The sequence below is a fragment of the Brassica rapa genome, chromosome A01 (genome assembly GCF_000309985.2).
Source record: "Brassica rapa cultivar Chiifu-401-42 chromosome A01, CAAS_Brap_v3.01, whole genome shotgun sequence".
In the NCBI taxonomy this organism is placed as follows: Eukaryota; Viridiplantae; Streptophyta; class Magnoliopsida; order Brassicales; family Brassicaceae; genus Brassica; species Brassica rapa.
This window is the reverse complement of record NC_024795.2, coordinates 16,235,656-16,256,030: the sequence shown is the minus strand read 5'-3', so window position 1 is coordinate 16,256,030 and position 20,375 is coordinate 16,235,656. Positions and strand designations below refer to the sequence as shown.

Genomic DNA, 20,375 nt, shown 5'->3' with positions numbered 1-20,375 from the left:
ACGTACCTGCAAGTGCTTCATGTACGTTTGTTGGAAGTAGCTCCGCAAATGCAAAGGGCAGTAGTCGTTGCATAAAGACATGACAATCATGACTCTTCATCCCGGAGAACTTTTGACCCTTTTCAACACATCTAGAGAGATTTGAAACATACCCATCGGAGAACTTCACTTCTGATGCCACCCAGTTGAACAACACCGACTTTTTTTCTGAAGACAATCTGAATATCAGAACGGAAACTTGTCCATTGCTTTTAATATGTAACTCGCTTCTTGAGCAAATATCTGGCAAGTCCAACCTCGATTTTATGTTGTCTTTTGTCTTCCCTGGGACATTCAATATTGTATTCATGATGTTCTCAAAGAAATTCTTCTCTATATGCATCACATCGAGGTTGTGGCGTAGAAGAAGATCCTTCCAATATGGCAACTCCCAAAATATACTCTTTTTGTGCCAGTTGTGATGAACACCGTAAGAATCAGGCATATTTCGAGGAACATGCTAATTACCACCCCCAACGAACTGTTTCGTTAGCTCCATAGTAGTCGATTTGCGCTTCAATTTGTTCTCCAGTTAGATATGGAGGAGGAGTGTCTCTCACAACCCTTTTGTGCCTAAACAAATTCTTGTTTCTTCGGTAAGGATGGCCAATGGGAAGAAACTGACGGTGACAATCAAACCAACTTGTCTTCCTACCATTCTTCAGTTGAAACGCATCTGTCGTTCCATTACAATATGGACAAGCTAATCTCCCATGTGTAGTCCATCCAGACAACATCCCATAGGCAGGAAAATCACTTATGGTCCACAAAAGCATCGCTCGCATCGTAAAATTCATCTTCGTTGAACAGTCATACGTCCTCATCCCTGTTGACCACAAATCCTTCAACTCTTTTATCAGTGGTTGTAAGAAAATATTCAGGGATCTTTTTGGATGGTTCGGAACAGGTATTAATATGGTCAAGAATAGCAACTCCCGTTGCATGCACATCTCCGGTGGCAGATTGTATGGTGTAAGAAAGACTGGCCACAATGAATATTGTCTCCCTGACATTCCAAACGGACTAAATCCATCTGTGCATAGTCCGAGATACACATTGCGGCTATTGCTAGCAAAATTCGGATATACTTTGTTGAAATGTTTCCAGGCTCTTGCATCTGATGGATGAGTCATCTCACCATCCGTCTGAGTATGCTCGGCATGCCATCTCATCTTCTCAGCAGTCTGCTCTGATTGATACAATCTTTTCATTCTGTCTGTAATTGGTAGGTACCACATCCTTTGGTACGGTACCCTATTACGTCCCCGTCCTTGCGGCTTGAATCTTGGCTTCTTGCAGAATCGACATTCTTCTAGCTTCTCGTTATATCCCCAATGGATCAAGCAGTTGTAGATGCAAACATCTATCATCTCTGAAGACAACCCAAGACTATAAACCAGTTTCTGAATCTCATAATAAGAATCAGCAGACACATTGTCTTCCGGCAAATACTCTGTAAACAAGTCCGTCCATTCGTTCATGCAACTTTCAGGTAGATTGTGATCAGTTTTAATATTCATCATTCTAGCAGCAACGACAATTTAGAGAGACCTTCTCTACAACCACTGTAAAGTGGTTGATTCGCCGCGTTTAACATTTCGTAAAACTTTTTTGCATCTATATTAGGTTCTTCATCTTCATCATGAGCTACGAATGCATCAGCTACCATATCATGAACCCTATCATAATCTACCATCTCCTCCTGATTGTAACTATGTTCATTATGCAAATGATGATCAACCGGTTCTTCCTGAAAATTGCTATTACTACTACTAGCTTCATTTTGATCATAACTAAAACCTTGTCCATGTTGAAACCATATATAGTAATTTGGCGTGAAACCTCTATTTATTAAATGCTTCCAAACATTTTCACGGTTTGCCAGTTTCGAATTGTTGCATTTTCGACAAGGACAAAACATCTTACCACTTTCGTGGGCGAGCGGTGTTGAATCTGCTTGATGCATAAATGTCTCCAGCCCCGCAAGGTATTCTTTCGTCACTCTCCCGTTAGCATATGTGTGCATATACATCCACTTCCGCAACTCGTAAATAGTTCCGGAGCCAGCCATTTTTTTCTTTTACGTTTTTTGTTGTTGGTGTGTTTAAAATGATGTTCAAACATCCATATTTATGGGAATTTTCGAATCTGGTAGTTGTAATTTTCCTATGAATTTACGATGAAAATTAATTAGGTGCCAAAAAAAACGTGTAACACCTACAAAGTTGGTGGATTTGAATTTTCCTCGCTAAACACACGTAAATCATTTCCTCGTAAATAACACGCGAAGTTTACGTAGACTTTACGAGGAACGTACGTGAAAAATAATATCATCGTTATTTCCTCGTAAATGACACGTCACGTTACATCGACTTTACGACGAACTTCTTTTGTCAGTAGTTTACGAGGAAATAACGATGATACTATTTTTCACGTAAGTTCCTCGTAAAGTCGACGTAAATTTACGAGGTTTGTTTTTCCTCGTTAAACTTGAGTTTTCTTGTAGTGCAATCCAAATCCTTATATTAAATATTATTCAAAAATATATTTTGTTTTCGTTTCATAAATATAAATTAGAAATGACTTAGAATAAATATAACATTAAAGCAAAATATAACCAACTATTATGTTTTAGTTATTTTATAAATAATTTATATCATATGAAATTTAAAAAGATTAATTTATCGTGTTTTATGCAATTTCATATTGATCACAGTTTTAGATTTTTCATTTCTTTCGAAATAATATATATAAAGTTATAAACTATAAAAAACTTTTTAAAAAAATTAAAATAAGAACCAAAAAATGAAATAAAACATAATATGAATATATTTAGCCTAATTAGAAAATATGAAGTTTTATTTTTGAGAGAAATATATGCAATTTAATGCAAACAAACCAAATTCTTGAAATAAAATTACAGGTCTTATTCATCTAAAACATATTAGGTCCATATGTCTACATGAAATAATATTTATTTATTTTCATGTATATAAATTATATAAAATTGTAAGAAAATAAAATCAAACAATTAATTAATATTATAAATTTTTATATATGTACATCAGCACAGGAGAATCACCTAGTTTTACATATTTGTTATTGTTATTTTAGTTAACTAAGGGAAATTAACCAAGGAAAATTACAGTGACATCCTATTGATCCAATCTTTGGCAATGAGTCAAGGATTTCATTGAGACGAATATTGCTGGAGTTATACAAAGAGTAGTATGTACACAGTTAAATCCATCTACTCGATAACAACAAACTTGCTCAATAGAAAAACAATGGAGACATAGATAGAACTGAGAATCACAAAACTCTAACCCTTTGCTTCGAAGATAAAAGTTCCACCGAAAACCAGACACATTATATGGAAAACGAGACAACTAGCAGTGACAAACAACCTAATACATTGTCATATCCGATGTCACAACCATTGTCCTAGATGTGGAGTTGAAATATTAACCATGCCGACTTTGAATGTCCACCAGCTTTACCGATGTGGGTCCTAGCAGCAACCCCGACCCCACCATTGGTGTTACCAAGTGCAAGCCATTACGCAAACATGGACTATTTATTCTAGCGGAAGAATGATATTGAAGATCCTGAGATGGATAAAGACTCATACCCTTAGATTATATGGTACATTTGGAAAGCGAGAAACGATAAGTTATTCAGAGGGACAGACATGGACCCATTGGAGGCTGTTAGATACGCTGAGTCCGAATACCATGTATGGTTTGAAGCTAATCGTAAACAGGAAGAACCGGTAGAAATACAACATCATGAACAAGTAACAATCTCTGAGAAATGTAGGATAGATGGATCATGGACACATGACATACTCTTCAGTGGTTATGGATGGACATGAATAAAGTCTAGAGGATAGGAGTAACTCAGTTATTGGAATCAAGAAACCAACAAAGAAGAATCTAGCCACTTCATTCGGAGCTGAAGGCCCTCTCATGGGTAATAAAGTGCATGCTACAACTGCCGACGTGCCAGGATTTTGGCTCGAATGTAAGGATCTAGTCTCAATGATTCAAGATCCCGGATTATGGCCTAACTTTTCAACTGAACTGAAGGAGCTGATGAAGATGAAGAGTAGATTCACAAAGTTCTCGATTGTTTTATTCCTCGTACTGAAAATGTCTTCATTCATTAGCTAAGATAGCAAGATTATTTCATAGGGACATGTACTACATTGGTTGTTCTGTTTTGGTCTTGTTCCCCAGACCATCTCAACTTTGAGTAATAAAATAGTTATTTGATGGAAAAGAAATGATCTTTTTATTTTATAACTAAGTGCTTTCCTGCGCCAAGCGAATACATAAGAACTTTAAAAAATATTTTATTACATTAATTTTTACTTAATTAATTTTATTCTTTTTTTGTTTTGACAGCAAGAACATTTACAGACTCATATAGACTCCGTAAAACATAGTGGCAACTCTGCATTCATGTGTATGACGAACGACGGTTGTATCCGAGCACTGCGTGCCAAGCGATCTGCCATTTTATTGTCCGTCCTCGAAACATGAACAATTTCTGAGTTGGTGAAGCTTCTTCTCAAAAGCTTGATATCCTCCAGGTAACTTCCAAATGCTGGTCATTCCTCTGGTTCTGAAACCATCTTCACCAGTTGAGAACAATCCGTTGCAAACGTGACCTGATATTGTCTTAAGTTTTTCATACACTCCATTGCCCAAGTCAATGCCTCTATCTTCGCATGAAGAGGTGATAAACTTGCCCTAACATTCCTTGCCCCTAACAAACCCTTAAACCCTGGAAGGGTACTAAGCCAACCTTGTCCTGAAAAAACATCTTTATCTTTCCAAGACCCATCCGTGAAACACCATCTTCCTGTGGTCACTAAGGGCAATCTAAGCTGTACTTCATTAATTAATTTTATTCAATTATATATAAAGTAATCAATATTTTTTTCAATTGATTTTTAAGCTGCCACGTAAGCTAAATTGACATCCTAAGCTGCCATGTAAGCTAAATTGGCATCCTAATTAAGTCACACCTAAGCAGAATCTATTTTCAATTAGTACAAACTTAAAGTTACAACTTTTTAAATGATCCTCAATAAATATATAGCGGATGTGTCTTAGAATCTAATATATTGGGAAATGATACAAAATACTCTTGTTAAAGTACTATTTTCACGTACATCTATACTATTAAAAGGGAAGGAGCACCAAAAAATCTACTTATGAAAGGTTGTTGGAGTTATTCACTAGACTTAAATATTTTTTTGGTCTCATCCTATATTTCTCTAACTATACAATAATCAATTACCTTATATTTCTCTAACTATAAAATAATAATGCTCTTATTTATTACTCAACTTACTATGATACACCAAAGATTTATACATCAATATTATTAATCCAGAATCATTGCTATATTTTGCCTCTATTTTTCCTCGGAATATTACTTTTGTGTCATTATACCTATTTAAAAAAAAACAAATTATTTTATAACTAATTTAATAATCATACAACCCACGATCATTTTTTTTTAACACCAGCAGTTACTATAAAAACATTTGGATTTATTGGTAATTAAAATCTGGACAATACCATATTTTTAATTCATATTAAATGTTTTATGACCCAAACTAACATAAATACATGATGCAAGTACGGTTAACAAAAAGTTAAAAACATGATACCATTCGACGGTCAAAACATATTAACTTCCAATTACGATTAGAGAAATACTTCACAATACAACAAAAAGCTTAATTATATTTCAAAAGTATAGCTTTTTCTTTGAAAACCTTCCTAGATTATTTTTGTGATGAAAATCTTTTACAACTGGGTTTATTAGGGGAAAGGGTTTTGTATAAATATTTTCTCAGAAAATTATAGCAATTTAGAAAGTTTTTTATGTTTAGATAAAATATACTATTTATTTTTAACATTTATAGTTAACTCAACTATACTCAACTTAATAATAATTTTATCTTTAAAAATCAAAAATTTAATCTTAAAAAAGTCATTATAAAGCCTATAAACTAGAATGTATAACATAAAAACAATGTAGTTTATTCAATTTTATATCTTAGTAAAATTTATTGGAGAAATTTAATCAAATTTTGAAAAATATTATCATGCTATTTTAGATTTTTACCATGTCATCCGGTATAGATTCACGAGTTAATAGGAGTTTTAGATTTTAAAATATTTAAAATAATGATTTTTTTATTAAATTGAAACTAGATTATATACGGTGACTGCGTTTACTGGTTTGACTGTGAATACCACTTATTGGTGTTTTGGTTCCATTGGAAAATTAGACTAAATGTTGAGGACTTATTAAGATATTTTTTAAATATTTGAAAAAAAAGTTTGAGTAATTTGTTTTTATTGGATAATTTAGCTTATAAATAGTATATTTAAGATATTTGGTTATTGAGAAATTACATATAATTAATATTTGTAGGTATATAATTTGTATTTTAAAAATTCAGGTATCTATTTATCTTGGTTCTAGAGATATATGATATGTTCAGTTATTTATAAATTTTGGTTTAAGTTTGGTTTCATTTTTTCAATTTGGTATGGGTTGATTATTCGGTTCCGAATAATATGGCCAAACATATAAACTATCTTATATAAAAATTTATATTAAAAATTATTAAATTAAAAAAATAAACCCGTGCTTGGTAAGCGTGGATCAAAATCTAGGTTTTGTTAAATCTCAATTTGTGGTATATAGTGAAAGATTTAATAGAATTGGTTTGATTACTTATATCTCCAAAGTGTATTCATTTTTGGTCACGCTATTATTGTTGATACTTGTGGATCTTAAAATTCACACTAAGTATTTCACTGATTGTGAGTAAGGAAAGAAAATAACGTGGACAACGATATCTTTAAAATATAACGATGTAATCAGATTGCAGTTGACAAAAACAAACTCTATTACTGAAGAAAATTGGAATAAAATGAAGGTTACAATGGAATCAATGAATACAATCTAAGACAAAAGTATCCAGAGTATGAGATCTAGGTCGAGGACGAGTGTATAGTGTATCTAGGGTTAAGAATGTGTGTCCCTCTCTCTTGATCTCCTCCTCCTTTATAGTCTTCTTTCTCGATCTTCATAATCGTTTCTTAAGATCGTGGAAAACCTCTTGAACGAATATGACTCACTTATCCACTTGGCATTTGGCATGTCCTTCTTTCATTTATGTTGATGGGCCTGGTCTTTGCTCTAATGATCAATTTTTGTCGTCTGTTATCCGTGTCAATAGAGGTGTTAAAATAGGTCCACAATTGTCCCAGCCATTTTTACTAGATGACCGGAGCGAAAAAGGTATGAGTATGATACATCTTAAATTATACTAGATCCAGCTTTACTCTCTCGAATAAGAGGTTCTACTTAGAGATCGAATCCACATGGAGTGTGGGCAGACGATAAATCAGACTAAATGTAGAATCAAACTAGGTAAGAATATAATAAACAATAAATGATTAATAAGAAAATAAATAAGACAGATGTGGTTTGTAAATAGATAAGATAGAAGCTAGACTTTTAGGTTTAGGTAATCCAAATTATGATATGAATGCTAAGAACATGTGATAATATTCTAGAACTCAAATGCAAATAGAAGATCTCCAGCTCTCACTGTGAGTCTAAATGTTTGAATATGTACCATACTTTCATATGCGATACAGAACGAGTGTCGATCGATACACCTATAGGCGTTAATGATAGAATCGATAAGTTCACTAAGCCAACATTAGATGAGCGTGCAAGTGCGCCTAATAACTTAGCTGAACAGAATTATATTCAGGTATGAATCTACTCTTGCAGTTTTCAAATCCTATGATCAAGATTTTAGTTAGCTACTCTAGACTGTAGACAATAAGATCTAACTCTGTATAGATATATTCTTTGATGGAACACCTTCTTATAGTGGAAAGCTCTGACTCTACTGAATTTTCACAAAATTTTCAAAGTAGATAAAAAAAGTCTTGAACCATAGATTCAGTAAAGATACTTTGCAAAAGGTTTATTCTTATTTGGAATATACATTAATGAATAACGAAACAAAGGGAAAAATCTTTAGTTTCAACTAGAACATAAAATCGAGATTATAGGAGAAAAAAGAAGCTACGTGAAAGCTAAATCCAAACATGTCATAACTTTATCTGCAATTGTAAAAAACAAATTTAATTTGGAAAGATATCATATGTTTAATCGGATATAGAGATGACAATCATGGATCTGGACCACGGGCCTGGCTTGTAAAGGACTGTCGCGGGACGGTATTGGAACGAGGTTTTCTAGGCCCGTAAATTTGCGGGTCTCGCGGGACGGGTCTTTGCAGGACTGAGTCTTTTACGAGATGGACCAAAACGGGTCATGCGCGATTACATGGACCCGCATTTTTTTCTTCGTTTCTTATTTTACCTGAAAAAACAAGAAAGAGAGTGAGAAGAAAGCGATTCTTGTGACTTTCCTCCCAGAAAACATAAGGAGCTCCGGCGATGATGATTCGAGCTCCGGTGATGATGATTCGAGTTCCGGTGATGACAACTCCAGCTACAGCGATGACGATTCGAGCTCTGGTGGTGTTTTAATTTGGTTTTATCTTTTTATTACACAAAACTATGATTGCTTTATTACAATGTGATATTTCTTGTTTAAGTTGATTGGTTTTGTTTTCAGTACTGTGAAATGGTGTTTTTCCTAAATTATATTTGGTTACAATGGTGTTGTTTAGGAGAAAAGTTAGTTGTATATCACGTCACTTGTATAATTTGGCAAAGTGATTCACGATTTTTTTTGTAATCTAAATAATTAAATAGAGAGATGGTTTGATGAAGACATACAACACTTGAGCCAAATTATTACAAAGACAACAACTCAATCAGATTCAAACTTAATAAAACCTTATGTTGATAACAAAAAAAGGATTTTAACTCAAGAACACAAGCACAAACGGAGCTTTGTGACATTGATTTTGATAAGGCTTTAGTGAAGCTTAATGATCTCTCTTCAACTCTCTTACACAACTTTTTTACTTGAACATTCATGAAAGAAGTTGTAGCAGGCGGTTTGATAAGGAAACGTCCCGCGAGACGGTCCGCGAAGGCCTATATATTCTGCAGTAGGGGTTTGGACTGGCATTTTGAAGACCGCAGTCCGCGCAGGCCCCGTTGTGACCCGCTCGACGACTAATCCGCCGCGGTACGAGACAGAACATGATGGATAAACCTGTTTGACATCTCTAATCGGATACAATTCAAATACAGAGCTAAAAATTATCTCTTTCAGATATTTTAAGAGAAGAGAGAGAGAGAGCGCGATTTAACGGTTAAGTTAACGGTTAACGGTTGATTGACTACTGTGTACTTGAAATTATGTGTGTGCTTGTGTGTGCAATTGACACCCATATCATAAAAAGATGCACTTGTTTAAATATTAAACTATTTATATAACACTTATGTAAACTGTAATAAATACATTCTGTGCATTCATGTGTTTGCGTGTGTGCGCGCAGTTATATGCGTGTGTGTGTGCAGGTAAACGCGTGTGAGTGCATGTGTGAGTGTGGTATGTCATACAAAAATAAACTGTCATCATGACTATGGTTAGAGAATGATACTTTAAAGGAATTAATTTTAGTAAATTAATCTCGAGCGTTATGGTGCCTTTAGTGATGAAGAATACTTTAATACAGTACTTTATGCGGATTAAAGGTGATTTGTCCGAAATGATGGATTTGGTAAAATAAAGGGTGTGGAATTAAACTGCAATACGGTTTAACTGCTTATGAATCTATCTATATTATAATAGTTCAGTTTTTGCACATTTATCAGCGCGCCACGTTAGCATTTTGTAGACCCCACTTTTAAATGAAAAACTGTAGCCCATAGCTCGAATCCGAGTTATTGAGATATAAACAATAACATTTATATCGCCAAGCTAAATGATACTTTCTACATTGATGGCTGAATCTAATATATATTTATCAAGGTCGGAAGCCCTTAATTCTTCGGCTTCCTCTGAGGGTCGGGCTTATAAGTATATTATGGGTTTCATTTTTAAATAGGATTCATCACGTTAAATGAAAAAACTAAAGTTTGCAACAATTATAGTTTTCTTATATTGTAAACTGTTGTCATTTAACATAAATTTGGATTCTTTTCATCATTAGCTCAAATAGTTCTGAGTTACAAAGTTGCACCGTGTCTCTGTTCGTAATCTATTTTTTCACTGGTGAACTCTTCATGTCGCCATCTTATATCGCTTGATCATAAATGTTCCTGATTTATAGCCCCTCTGTAAACCCTATATATATGATTCTCATCTTTGATGAACTCAATCCGCATCTCCACAAAACACATTGATTCCTCTTAGCTTTAACTATCTTCTAAAAAATATTTCTCTCTGCCTCTCCAGTTCCTCAAACCGGCGTCTCAGCGTCCGTCACTCAACCTTCGAGTTTCTCCATCTTAGTCGTAGTAATCAGAGCATAGCCTCTTGCTTCCTCCGCTTCTGGGATTGCCTGAACTTCAAGAAAGACATGGAGTTTGTGGGAATCACGGTTGTCTTCCTTGATGAAAAGGTAAGTTAATCTTCGATCTATCATACTTATTTAACATAATTGTTTTAGTTGATTTCTTGATTCTTTGTTGAAAATATTATTTGCAGATTCGGTGATTCATGGGTTTACTCCCGTCGGATGTGCTAATCATTACATGACATCTTTGAAAGCAGACACTACAAGAAAACATTAATTTAGTGACTACAATTGCAACTATGGTTGGTAGTGGCAAATATGTGAAACTACCTTCTAATGGATTTGCAACTATTATGTTATTATGTGTAATGGGTTGTACCTTAGTTGCAATTTTTCGACTAAAACATGCAGTAGTAATACGGTTGCTAATTTGGGATTCATTTGTAACTCTCTTGTAACTAAATTATGTAGTCACACAAAATAGTAGTAAAAAAAGCAATATATGTTCAACTAAAACTTACATTCTTAATTTAATAGTTATAAATCAGTTACTTGTATAATTTAATTATCATAGTTGCAAAATAGTAGCTACATATTTATTATACGTTTGTGACTCTAATCAAAAGAATAGCATTTTTATTAGTATGTTTAATATTGTGGTTGCAAAATAGTAGTATGTGTATTCAATTTGTAACTGCGTTGCTACTACTGAATTATAGGAGTGGAAAATTAGTAGCAACAATTTTGGGACATTTTTTACCGTAGTAAAAAGAGTAACAATTCAGTGGCTAAATATTGGTATGAAAACATATCACACATGCCAGATATAGTAAAAAAATTAGTTGTAATGTCTGCTACATATATATGTATAAGTACAGTTATTTTTTGACTTATTTGCAACTTCTAAAAATTAATTTAGTCATAAATTAGTAGCAATTTTTGTCACTATTTTGCAACTACATATCATTAGAGAATACATTATTTTCTAATTTGTTTCAATAGTTGTCTAAAATACATTATTTTCACAATTTTTTTACTATGTATCATTAGAGAATAATGTAAGAAACCCATAAATGGGTATTTTTTATATAAATTTAAAGCATTCACAAATATTTACAAACATGTATCATCTATTTGTATTACATTCATGTATAGTAATTTTGATTAGGTTTACATTTATCCAGTTAGATTGTTTTACAAAAATGATTCAAGTTATTTTATTTAAATAAAACCATTTCTTTTTACATATAAGTTTTAAAAATAAAAGAATTTAGAGTTAAGAATATCTTTAGCTACTAATTTGCAACGGCAAAACATATAGAAGTTACAAAATAGTCACAAATAGGAATTACTACTTTGCCACTGGAATCATATTTGCTTAAATAGTTATCCAAAATACATATCTTTTTAAAATTGTTTTACTATATTTCATTAGTAGGTAACAGAAGAAATCCAAAAATGATTATATTTTGTATAAATTTGTATCACTGGTAAAAGTTGGACATGCACATCTTCACAAAACCCATGCTACCCACTTGTAATACATTCAAATGCAATGATTTAGATTTGGGTTAAAGAAATCAATTAGATTATTGCACATTAATAATTTGATAAGTTCTCAGATTGATATATAACAAGTGTTTTCTCTTATATACTAGTTAAAAAAGCAAATAAATGATATTTAAGGTTTAGGGTATTGTTAGGGTTACTTGTTAGCCAATTATTTGAAACTGCAAAACATGAGGCGTTACAAATAAGTGGTAAATTTCATTGTAATTTTCTTTTACCATATGTCACTATTTTGCAACTATATGCCTTTAGATAGTTACGCTTTGGTCGCACAATTTGGCTCTAAGGTCCAAATTTTTTTTAATATAGCGCTCATTTTCTAGAGAATAGATTTTCCATACCCAAATCCTCTTTCTTCCTTTTAGACCTTTATGTTCTATCATTTTTTTTCTTTTCTTCACACTCTGATCTCAGAATTTTCTCTTCACCGAATTTTGATTGTCTTCACACTCCAGTTTGCTAAATTCTTTAGATAATCACACTTCATACTCAGAATTATGTATAACATGAAAAGGTTGGTGTTTGGTGACAGTTGATCTTTGGTCTGAGATAATTAGATCGGAGGAAGAAGACGGAGATGGGTTCAGAGAAGTACCTCAGGTCGAGGTTTATCAGAGAAGGAAGAAGCTTGAGAAGCCTTCCGCAGCCGAAAATTTGTAATTTTGGGAAAAAAAAACCTTCCTTTTGTTGTTGTTTCGATGTGTGTCTGGGAAACAGAGTGTGGTCGGTGAAAGGGGCTCGAACTAGTGTTATCAATGGACCCAAGAGAGATAGCTGGACTCGTTCCTTTCCACCAGGTTATATTCTTAGCCTAACCCTATTTTTGTTCTTCTGTTTCTCATTTTTTTAGCACACCATGTGTTCGTTGAAATGTCAAGGAAGTGCCACCAATTTTTTAAATTTTAGTAGACTGATGAAAGGGTTGATAACTGTGGCAGAGGGAGGGAGAGTATAGCAGCGGGAGCTTATGTCAACAATCAGCCTCAGAAGAAGCCTGCACCACTCGGTAATGGGTTCTCTCCTTTTCTCCTTCATATTGTAGATTTGGGTTCTTCTAATTCTAGATGTTTAATAAAATAAAATTGTGTGGTCTCTTTGATTTGTGGATTTGTACGAAGGTAATGTCGTTCCTTCAGTCGGTGGAGTCTGGTGTTATTTGAGCTTGTAAGTGTCAAATGGTGAGCACTCACTTTATCTTAGCTCCTTGCCTGCGATCCATTTGATTATTAGGTCTTTCCTTTCCCATCCAATGATGCCCGGTCTAGTTCCAGAGAAGAATACCTGTAAACACACATATCCAGTTCATATTTGCAAAAGTGAGTCATGGTTTTGTCTTCAACCCTTCATTTTGGTGAGTTTAGTTGTGTGTTTAAAACATATCTCAATAGTTTGGCTGATTTCCACCACTTATGGTTACATCGTCATGATAATCCACTTCATTTTGGTTAACTTTTTATTGTGTTTGGTTTCTTTGTCTGCCTTAAAACTCTTACATTAACTTCATGATAATCTATTTGTTTTTGCCTTACCCTTACGACTAGTTAAAATGCTTGAATTTGTCAAGTTTAGTCTGTGTCTTACTTATGGTTTGTTTGCTTTCATAATGATATGTTCTAGCTTAAAGTACGACATCTCTTGGGATTACTACTTGCTTATTTGGCTCATAAGCCTTACAATTTGTTTCAGTGCTTGAATTTGACATGTTAAGTCTTTCTCTCACTTATGGTTTTCTTGTTTTAGTAATGACATCTTGAGCTTTGATTATGTTTGGTTCAACTTTTCATTTCTTTGCTTTCTATACATTCTTGCCTTACTTGTAACTTTGTTTTTATCTTTTCATTTTGTAGGTTTGGTCTTGATGGTTCCGGTTCGAAACTGGAACGAAAGATTTTAAAGTCGACTTCTTCTGCATTTATAGGAATTTTAAATATTTCAATTGTTGTATTTCTAACTTTTGACTTTCAGATTAAGTTCGAAGTTAATATATAAATTCTGATTCCAAAACGAATATTATAATAAATTTTTATTTCTAAATGAATATTTTTTTTTTTTTTAGTGGTCACTAAATTATGCAACTAATTTGTAAGCATACCAATAATGTGGCTGCTAAATAGTTGCAAACCACTGCAACTAATTTGTAACTAAAAATAAATATTGTCGTCAGAAATTAGTTACTTAAAGTAGCCACTAACTTATAAATGTTTTAAATTAGTCGCAAGTAAAAAGATACTAACTAGCAACTACTATTTACTAACTAATAGGAGACCAAAACCGTGGTCTCAAATTATTTTTGCAACTACGACATTAGTTACAAACGAGTTGCTAATATACCACTAACTATATAGTCTTACTTTAGTCGCTCTTTTGGGACTAATTTGCAACCAACATTATTTGCGACGAGCTATTTCTAACTGAATCAAGTAGTTGCAAAATAGTCATAATATCTATAGTTGCAACTATCTTCCAACTATTCTTGTAGTTACAAAATTGGTGTTTTCTTGTAGTGAGATTTCATTGTGAAAGTCGATCGTTTTGAGGTTGCTAGGCGCCAAGATAATTGTTCATCCATTCCTCATTCGTTTCATCTCACTAACCATTATTGATGAAGTCATCACGGGTGCTCCTGAGATCAATCTCCAGTCAAGATTAGACTGTTCGACAATCTCCAAGTGATTGCGAACACAAACCTAGAACTCCCAGGTATATTATCATATTGCATATGGGTTTATATTATGTTTCGATATCATAACTTATATTTAAACTCGCAGATGTGGTTGGGCAAATCTGTTATGTCCAGAGCTCTGGCCTCACCAAAGAAACAACTTAAGTCATTATCCGTCTCCTCATTGATCCGTAAGAAACAATCAACACATAATTTTCTTTATATTATTGTATATATTGTGATAACATCAATAATCAAAAATATTTCCTAATCTAATTTTACACAAATATTTATTTTACATCTTAAAATAAACCACAATAACCCAAACAATCAAAACACCAAAAACTAGAATCCAAAAAAAGACGAATCATTAATGATCACCTCTCTTTTTGTCTAATCTTACAAATAAACTTCAAAACAAATACACCAAACAAATCAACTCAACTAAAACTCAACGACACATACATTGAGCCAGCTAAACAAATACAAAATACACGGCCAGCTATTTAACAATTTACAAACTTACTTTCGCAGTGCTTACGAAGAAAACGAAGACGACAACCAAGATCAGTGAAATTACCTAACCAAAAAAAGCAGAGTAAGTTACAAACTCTAATAAATACAACTAACAATGATTTATGTTTACATATTACCCATCAAATAAAAGAGAAACAAACACATCCACACTATGAGATACAAGAGACAATCTCAACAAACACAAAAGCGGCAACAACTGCTCACTGCTCTTGTCTTATGAAAATAGCTTACATGCTCAGTGTCAACAGGCCAATGCTATTGTTTTCTTATGAGAAATACATATAATCGTTTAAAACTCATTATGGCCCAAATAATAATTGTCACTCATTTTATATTTATTTCTACAAGTCTTCATGTATTTTTTTTAAAGGTTCGGTAAAAGCAACAAGTTTAAAAATAAAAAAAACATATAACCAAAATAATAAGAATAAAAAAAATTATTACTTAATACACATAACTAAACTGGAGAAAAAAATATCCAGAAACAAAAGGTACTCTCAACAACCTTAATATAATTTATGTAATCTCAACCGTACAAGTAACAAATTAAAAAGACAAACAAACAATAAGTCTCAGTGACCCAAAAAGCAACACCACGAACTATATCAATCACATTACTAACACAGTTTAGTCATTCATGAGTGGAGAATAGTACATACACAGTTCATCATCACAACTCTAACCTTATAACAATAAAAACCTTGAAAAACAATGATCAACACAAAACGCAAAATTCACAGGTACAATAACCCTAACAAATATTGAGATGAAACAAGAACTCTTTCCAATGCCCCTAGTTTGATAAAAGAAATAGTATAGTTTTGAAAAAAAAAATAGCATAGTTCTAAAAAAAAGTAATGTGATTTTGATAACAATTAATGCAAAATAAATATATAATACAGCTATAAATTAAAGACACTATTGGGCCAGGTCACAAATTGGTAAAGTATCCAAATCTAAAAAGAACCCGCAAGCCCTGTTCAATTTTGTGTGCCATGTGACATTTTTACCCCTACTTAGGTTACACGTAAGAGTGAAAGGGGGAAACAGTTGTGTTCTAGGAGATATCCGACAGTAGAAATTGAGTCGGCGTAATATCTCAAAGTACAATCTTAGGTTCCTGTAGAAGGGTAGGTCTCCAGCTAACTTTTCCCCAACCACTCATTATGTTTGAGAGGCGTGTAAGGTACAAAACGATATCTACAGAGAATCGGTGAGAATATCTTGTTCTAGCAGGGAATGGGGGATTGTAGAGGTTATCACCCAATGTTAGGGTTTCCGATTTTTTAATTAAAGAGGACCTGCGATGTCATAAATGTCAACCTGATCTGGTAGAGAGAGAACGAAGACTGTTAAAGAGAGCAACCAAAAGTAGAAAAACTCCTTTTACAGTAGTCGTTATCCCTTCGATTAAGGTTTGTTCTTGTACTTTTGTCTTTTGCCATTAATGGTGTTTTGGAGCTATTGTACATTTTGATTTTACATAGCACTTATGTACGTTAGTTTTTAACTACATGGCTTAGTTTTCTCATAAAATGGTATTTCTTATTTTTTTGTAGAAAACTAGATTAGCATGGGGCAGCTTGTTAATCTAGTCGTTGGTGTGTGGGAGCAAGTTTGTGGTGGAGGGTTGCTGTTCCTGGAAGATCCAACAGAACAAAAAAATATGAGGTCATGGTTCATGAGAGCCAGACCTATGCATCGTTGATGGATCTTGTTCGAACACGCTATAGTGTTGGTGCTCAAACAGTCGTGGCTCTAACGTACGAGTTCCCGGAGTGGATGAGGGTTTCTGGAGATATCGCGACGCCTCCGGGAGATGTGAAGGAAGATGGATATGTGGATCTTTTCATGGGGTATCCGCCTTGAAATACCAGATCTGAGGCTACTAGTGACAATAGGGAACGATGTTGTTGCACGTTACCTATTCAAAAGAAGGGACAATTACACTGTTATAGGTAGCTCAACCGGGGCTGTAGCACCTAAGTGTTACTCTTTACGGGGAAGCAATGCTGCTAACGATCCCGCTTTTGTATCATGGACTGATTTACATGGCGGGGTATCTGATGGAAAGGCTTATTGGGAGAGTATGCTTGCTCAAGGCTGGGTGTTAGCAAACAAGCAGTACCTCATGAATGTGTGCACTAATGGAGACACTTGGGTGGTACCAAAAAATGGTTTATCTGTGACAACCCCCTCCCAGGTATTGGCCACAGCAAGTAGTGAGGGTACGCAGTCATCTACAAACTCCTCCGCAGCTCCATTGAATGAGGTGATGCTGATCAATGAAAGAGGTGTTATAAGACTAGATTAAGGCAATCAACCGCTAGTTAGTCTGTGGAACCTGTGGAACCACCACTTTTATCTGGGGAGCCGCCGCCATAAACACCAACTGGATTGCGTCCACAAATCCAGGAAGTGCAATGCTGGATTGAGATAGAAGAATCTCGTCTTTCTTCGTGATACCAGTAACTAGCATTTCGAAAGCAACCCTACCCCATGGATATGAGAGAAATTCTTCAATGTCTTGGATTATTTCAACGTGCTCTGGAATGATACAGGGGAAATGAGACGTCGGAAGTAGAACACACGACGTAAAGGACATGCACTCATACTTCAGACGCATCTCCCTGTCTTTCACCGCCCTTTTTAAGTATCTCAATGGAAAAATCTACTTGGCAGGACTTGAGTGATCCAAATAATTCCCCCCAGTATAGCTTCTCGTTGATTGGATTCTTCTTCTTACTCTTGTTGTTTTTCTGGGGAATCCTCTTGCAGTTGAGTCATGTTACATGAGGAAACTCATGAAGTGACATCCTAACTGGTTTTCCAGCGAAGAGGAACCAAATCTCGTATTTCTTTTTCACGCGCATGGTACGTACGATAACAAAATGGCCAAAACTTTCAGAAAAAGAGGGTTTTCTGGTTGTGATATAATCTTCCCAAACATGGTGTTTCGCAAAAACTCAACCTCCTCTGGATCTAGGGCCTCGATTATGGATTCAATTCTCTTGGGTATATGGTATGTATTAACCCTTTTGCTGTTGGGTTCTTCGTTCGCGGCAAACGTCCGCTCAGGCAATCGTAGATTCTCCATTCCGTCAACTGGTTAACTTTTGTTCTTCAGAATATTGTAGAAAATTTAGAGTTTAGAGAGTAAATGGGTTTAAATGCATGAAATGTTGTAGCTTTTTACACTTTCATGAAATGGGTTTACATGCATGAAAGGTTTAAATGACGTCTACTCGTTTACTGCAAAACATAGAAGATCTTGAACTCCCTTGCTTTGATTATTTCTGTTACTTTTGCTATTTAATTTATTTAAATATTATTCAGACCATCATAATCATGTGTTCCATGAATATATCTGAGTAGTCTTTACTGTTAGGTTTCTCAAATAGGTTGATAATGTAATACTGACACAACAATTATTAGGATGTTTAGAAATATAGTTCAATCATCTAGTTATGCATTAACGCTAAGTTTAGGATTGATCACCCTTTAAATTTAGATCCTAGAATTAACTGGGATCAAGCCATTGCTTGACTCAATACCTGAAAATAACTAGAATGATCTAACTGACTAGATACAGACGAGAGTTGATCTAGTGACTTAGAGAATACAAATCAAACCCGTTCGTAAAGCCTTCTGGAAGAAGTATCGACAGCCACAGCGATAGCCCTGTCGATCGATATTTTGAAAGGTGTATCGATCGATACACCCATTGGATTATCAATCGACACTTTCTCGCGACCAAAATAACGAGAGTTGAGGTCCGAGATCCAGATTTGATAATAATAAAGGTTATACCTTAGTTTGAATTCGAGAACAATTAATATTGATAAACTCCTAATTTTCTAAATTAAGTATTATTTATAATACCTAAGAATATACCTGAATCTAGCTACTTCAACCAACTGTTAACAAACTCAAAACAATCAATCGAGCAATAAACTTGCTCACCAACCAATTACAGCTTTAAAACCCATAAACCATTCAATCTAGAAATAGTTCAAAACCATAATCTATTGAGTAATCCTAGAGTCTCTGTGGATTCGATCCCTAAGTACTACATCTGAACCTCTTATTTGAGAGAGTAATTCACTCCTTAGAGTAATTTGAGTCATATCACTGACTTAATTCAAATATTTTTTTTCACAACTCATAATCAGATAGAGAATTAAGTCACGGTTAGACAAACTACTTCAAACCCGTTTTTATAACTAGTTAAAATTAAATATACTTAATATTTTGAATATAAGTGAATATTTAGTTAAGTTTTTAATGCATATTGGAGTAATTTTTAGATTATTAGTTAAAATAGTGAATTTTTTAATTGTATATAATTAAAATAATGCAATATGTAGCTTTTATTTAAATAAATATGAAATACATAGGAAAAAACGCACTTCACCACACCAAAAATGAAGATATCATAGAGTATGTGGGTTTTCCTTAAACATAGAACAAACAAAAAAGAGTTGGTAAGTGCGTTATCAGACTAAAATCGCTATTTCAATTGTATATTGGTTGAACACTTGAACTGTCACATACTAAAAATTTGTTACACGGTATCAAATCCATCCCTTCCCGTGTTCAATAGTCATCACCTTATTTTAATGAGGTTTTAGAATCTTATATGCTTTCCCGTAAATTTGAAAAATGGTTATAACATTAGTTAAGACATCTATAATTCCATGTAAAAAATCATTTTTCTATTTATTTAAAATCATAAATTTAATTAACACCAAAAAGCCTTCCTTAACCAAATTTTCAATGATGCTGCATCAATTCAAGAGAGTAAATTGGAGTCTGTGATGAAAAAAAATCCTAAAGGGTCAGCGGAATATGATTGTAGACTTTAAGAGTTTGATTATGTCTACATTGAGTTAAATGGGAAATTTGAAGCTCTGAATACTCAAGCAAAGAGCTGGATATTCAGTTTCAAAAGATTTCTGAAGCGTGAAGAGGCTAGAAACAAATCCTAGGCAATTTGATAATGCTATCTTGGTGGAGGATGAAGAACATCGTGAAAATTAGGGTCGAGACTCAAAACTAAAGCTTGGTGTAAATTGACAC

The 20,375-nt window shown here is 33.9% G+C and overlaps 1 long non-coding RNA gene across 2 annotated transcripts; it reads left to right on the top strand.

Annotated features, from left to right (window-relative positions):
• Positions 1 to 1,161: 1,161 nt before the first annotated feature.
• On the top strand, positions 1,162 to 18,228 carry LOC103847646. Of its 2 annotated transcripts, XR_004457159.1 has the most exons (5): positions 1,162 to 12,894; positions 13,036 to 13,448; positions 13,945 to 16,711; positions 16,856 to 17,838; positions 17,897 to 18,228. It is a non-coding gene; the product is annotated as an uncharacterized LOC103847646 (long non-coding RNA). The 2 variants fall into 2 exon arrangements; XR_004457158.1 differs by having other exon boundaries at positions 13,036 to 13,413; positions 16,856 to 18,228.
• Positions 18,229 to 20,375: the final 2,147 nt, after the last annotated feature.